The 5,423-nt window shown below is 41.0% G+C and overlaps 1 pseudogene; it reads left to right on the top strand.

The window, feature by feature from the left end:
- Positions 1–4,096: 4,096 nt before the first annotated feature.
- On the top strand, positions 4,097–4,867 carry LOC101651540 (annotated as a pseudogene).
- Positions 4,868–5,423: the final 556 nt, after the last annotated feature.

Here is a 5,423-nt window from a genome sequence, read left to right as displayed (position 1 = left end):
GTGTGTAGGCTCTGAGGGGCACACCCTTGTCTCTTCAGCTTCTGTTGCTTGTCATGTGACCAGGCATCTCTCTGTGCTTCCCACCTGTGCTTCTTCTCTGGGCCTAAGCTGCTCTCTTTATATCTCAAAAGTGACAGGTTTAAGAAACACCCTCCCTAGAGATGACACTGACATAGCAAAGGAAATCCCAAGTGAGGGTGCCAGCACTTCTTATCGGGGTTGGGGTTCCCACACAGATTTGGGGGTGACACAATTCAACACATAACAGAGATCATTCTTTGGGGGAACCACCTCTTTGGGAAGTCTGTACCCTAAATATTGAGACATCTTGTACTATTCAAACTCAGCTTTGGATTTTTCTAAGGACTAAGTAGGCCTGGAGTATGGGTGGGTAGAAGCCGTTTCATTTACAGGGAGAGAAAAGGTCAAATATTAAATGCGCTGTGCTGGATATGCTGAAAAAGTTTGGCTGTGCGCTCCCAAAGAACTTGAAAGGAGAAGGTACAATATTAGTATTGGAAACCTGACCTCTCTTACACGCTCTTCAGCTCTGCACAGTTAGCTCTTTATAGCGTTATCGATGCATTTCTTCACGGCAGGAACCTGTGGAGCACAGCACTCTTGTCATGTGTGGCCTGACCAGCGTTCTTTTGCTTCGTCGGCCTCTCCGTAGTGAAGCTCCAGTGAGCCATCCCAGAAATCACAACTGTAACTCGGTGCTCACTTTTGGAGGAGAGGCTCTTGCCCTCACTTATGGCCCTGGCCTGACCATTCTCCAGGGTCTTTCCTATGGACAGAGACTTAGAAGGAGAGGCTAAGTGGAGAATAGGGAATGTTTGGAGGACTGGGAGGATGCTGACATCTCCTCCTTGGAGAATGGAATTCCCAAATGGGACTCATGGTCATCTATTTGTCTTCTAACCCAAGGAAAGGTATGACCATCTAAATACAAAATATCAGTCACTGAAAGTTCTATAAAGCCTGATTCTTCTCTGACACACATAAGGTCACCAGGAATTGGAATCAATAACTTTTTTGTTTCCCCTTCTGGTTTTCCAGAAGCTAGAACATTCCAAAGTTCCTAGGCAGAAGTATGCAACACTGTGGCAAAGACAAGAGTAAACCAAAGGTATTGCTACAAATTAGAGGAATTTTCTTCAACAAAAATATCGATGTGTGAAGCTATTGCTTCTTGACATAGCTTCAATATGGGTCTATGTACTTTGAAAGATCATGTTTTCATCTCTCTTGTTTTCCCCAAATGTTTATTTTTATTCACTCTTCAATTTATATCATTGCAAAATGGCAGTTTGGGAAACCTCCAAGGATCTAAACCCTGTTCTTTTAAAATCTTCTTTGAGTTTAGAGAACAAGAAGCATAAAGGGGGGTAAAGTAAGTCAGGGCTGTAGTGTGGATAGAATAAGGGTTTTTAACAAAATTCACCTTAGACAACCCTGCTAACCTCACAGAATGAGCAGGTGTATTATTGTGATGGGGAAATAAATTACTGATGTTCATTCCTGGCCTTTGCTCACCAATGGAGTTTTCAATTTTCATAACACTTCTTCATGATAAGATCCTATGTTAGACAGGGTTCTCTAGAGAAACAGAACCAGCATGCTAATAATTTTATATATAGATTTATAGACATATAACATAAGAAATAAACAGTTAATTAAATTATAAGGCAGTACAAATGGCTCAGTGCAACTCACTCCCATGAGACAGCTGTGAGATGCTGGCAGTCCTTCAAGTCTTGAGGGATACTGGGTATCTGCTGTAGAGCAATTCAGGCTATCCAGGAACAGGCAGCAAACAGCAAGGCAGGTCACCAACAGTCAGCCAGATGACAGGGTCTGACAGTCCCCAGCTCAAGATATGTATATTCCAATAGTGTGGCAAAATAGTTCTTGAAGGAACCTCAAATTACAGCGACACAGTCCACGGGTTAGGTGTCCCACAGGTAGTAGCTTGCAAATGGAGGCACAGAACAAGCAAGGAAGCCGCACACTGGTCCGATGATCAAAGAGCAAAACACAAGAGAGGCAAAATACATTTTCTCCCAGTAGATCCTCTCAAAAGCCACTGTTTTGATTCACTCTTTTTTTTTTTAAGGCGCCCAAAGAGACTCAGGCAAGTGTACTGCTGAGATTACTTGTCGGTAATCAATCACTGATTGCACAGACAGGTTTAAACACGTTTTGTTTGGAATAAACATCCATATGTTTATTCAAACATAACATACATACATATGTTAACAACATACATACATATGTTAAACAAATATAAACATACATAGAATAAACTGGCACCTGGTAGCAATAGTTTTGAGTTACTTGGTGTGGTAGTTACATAATCTGTTGTCCATTTAAGACTATTCTGAGTGAAAGAGTTGGGGTTTAGCCTGTCAATCAGGTCACAGCTTGATGACCTCATTTGGAGGTGCTAAGGAGAGAAATAGCTCACTGGAGGCCAGACACACACACTCTCCCTGCAAGACATTCCTGTTGACAAGTCACATAGAGCTACACTGATAGAGCCCGAGCCTTGGAGCTGGAGGAACCACCTGGACCCCACACCAACACTAAGATGCTTCTACCACCACTGGAGCCACAAGCTTTCCACCCACTAGCCTGTGATCTTCCTACATTTGGCATGATTGCATATGTTGCGTGAGTCTGAGAAGATATTTATAGACTGGTATCAGACATATGGGTTAATATTGGACTTATGGCCTTGATTTGGACTGGTCCTGGGATGTTTTCTTAATATACAATTGTTCTTTGATATAATATAAAGTTCTCTCTTATGCACATAAGAGTCTGCCTGGACTAACACACTTTAGTATATCATTTAATTCCCCTCTCCACCCCCCCCACCCTAGTCCTTCCTTGTAAAAACCTATGAGCATTTACTTGGGTGACGCTGTGCTCGGTATGGCAATGCCCTTCTAGAAGCAAAAAGAAATGCATTTCAATTCTGGGAACTATTCATAGAAATATCACCCAGAGTTTACTCCTCTGGCCTTTGCAAATTTTGAAAGCACCTGAAGACTGGTAATAAATCATTTTCTCTGTAACCTAATTAGAATGCTTTCTAGTCTTTGTGACTGACCCCTAACTGATAAAATAAATGTTAACAGCAGTGGTTACCAAATAGTTTTTCAAACCTATCAGTATCTAAGATGAGGTATCTGACCTGAATACATTTACATGCAGTGAATCCTCTGTTAGCATTGCAGAATTTGGCACCGGTCTTTGATGGTGAACAGTGGTAAAATTCCATCTGTGAGACTATGGGCTAAGGTTTTTACAGAAGGTGACACTCTGGCAGACTATTAACTCCTGCTATGACAAGAGATGATAAGTGAAAGTTATAAATGCAAAAAATTCTAGAGCGGACTGAATAGTTTGTGTTATGCTTCAAAAGAAGGAGGAGGAGGAGGAGGACACATTTAGTTTCTAACTAACATGGAAAGATGTCTAGACTATAATGTAAGTTAAAATTTGAATAAGATGAGGGAGGGGGGAGCGGGTAGGGAGGGGAAAAATGAGGACCTAATGCCAGGGGCTTAAGTGGAGAGGAAATATTTTGAGAATGATGAGGGCAATGAATGTACAAATGTGCTTCACACAATTGATGTATGTATGGATTGTGATAAGAGTTGTATGAGCCCCTAATAAAATGATTTTTAAAATTTTGAATGAGATAAAACCATAGGCGGAGAAGGGTGTCTATTTGTGTTTATCTCGTCATGTGTATGTGTGTTGCGTGTGCGCGTGTGCACATTTATTACGTAACTTTGGAAGGACGCGCAGGCTAGTTGGTTCCAGGAAGGAAAGTTGGTGTTTGAGAGTCAGAGTTGGAAGGCTGACTTTTCACTATCCTCTTTTCTGCCATGTGTTAGCTGTGTGTCTTCAGACAAGTCATTGAGCTTCAAGGAGCCTCAGTGTCAAAAAAAAAAAAAAAAGGATGACGACCCTAGGAATTGAAATGGGAAACTGGAGAGAATTTGGATGACTCGAGGTCATCAAAATTTTACTTTTCAACTCACTCAACTTCTTTTGCTAAGATAGACAGCCCTTCCTCCAGCTCATGAGGCTGGTCCTATTTTGCCAAAAAAAAAAATTGCAATCTCTTTACTGGAAGAGTTACCTTACAAATGCATCATCATCAAGACAGATATGGAATTTGCATAAGACAGCTGTGCAAAATTGACCTGTAAGAGTCTTATTTGTGCACAGACATACTCCTGAAAATAACCCAGAAACTCCATTTGATTTCCCACCAGAAAACTATAAGCGAATAGAGGGAATTGTAAAACTCTACCCAGAAGACCATCAAGCAGCAGCTGTACTTCCAGTCCTGGATTTAGCTCAGAGACAGAATGGATGGTTGCCCATCTCGCTATGAATAAGGTTGCAGAAGTATTACAAGTACCCCCAATGAGAGTTGTATGGCGTAGTAACTTTTTATACAATGTATAATCAAAAACCTGTTGGAAAGTACCGCATTCAGGGCTGCACTGCTACACGTGGCATGCTTCCAGATTCTGACAGCACACCAGAGGCCATTCAAGAAAGCTTGGAATAATAGTTGGGGAAACGACACCTGATAGGCTTCAACTCGTATAGAGGTAGAATGTCTAGGTGCCTGTGTAAATGCATCATTGGTTCAAATACATGACCACTACGATGAGGATTTGACACCTAAGGATACTGAAGCAATTATTGACAAGCTCAAGGCTGGAAAAATTCCCAAACCTGGGCCAAGGGTACATGCTTCTCCTGTGAGCCAGCTGGCAGCCTTACCTCTTTGACTGAACCACCCAAAGGATCTGCCTTTGGTGTAAAAGCAGGTCTTTAATTTATATTCAACTGTACACGTTATTTGTCCCTTGAGAAATAAAACATACCTCTTTAATCCTCATAAAAACTCATCATCATCACCATCAGTTCTTCTGCTTCTCTCATGTTTCACTCTGACCAACTTCATTACTTGCACACCTATAAACAGACTGGAAAAACAAATAGAAATCAATTAAAATTTTTTCCGGAATTTTATCAGGAGACAATGGAGAATATATATGGGAATAAAGAGGCTAAACCAGGTAAGGAGAAGTATACTTTTTTTTCTAGTAGTAGTATTTTTTATTTACTCTCATACATATTAGAATATATAAGAATACACCATGGGCATTGGCCTCACACCTCCAAAATTCATGGAGATAGCCCACATTGCTTACATCCCCATACTATTCCTTTTTCTTTTTATCATTTTATTGGGGGCTCATACAGCTCTTATCACAATCCTTACATCCATCCATTGTGTCAAGCACATTTGTACATTTGTTGCCCTCATCATTCTCAAAACACTTTCTTTCTACGTGAGCCCTTGGTATCAGCTCCTATTTTCCCCCTCC

This window comes from Echinops telfairi, unplaced genomic scaffold, assembly GCF_000313985.2.
Source record: "Echinops telfairi isolate 266 unplaced genomic scaffold, ASM31398v2 ScPeMD7_7473;HRSCAF=8511, whole genome shotgun sequence".
NCBI lineage: Eukaryota > Metazoa > Chordata > Mammalia > Afrosoricida > Tenrecidae > Echinops > Echinops telfairi.
This window is presented reverse-complemented; position numbering and strand designations above follow the sequence as displayed.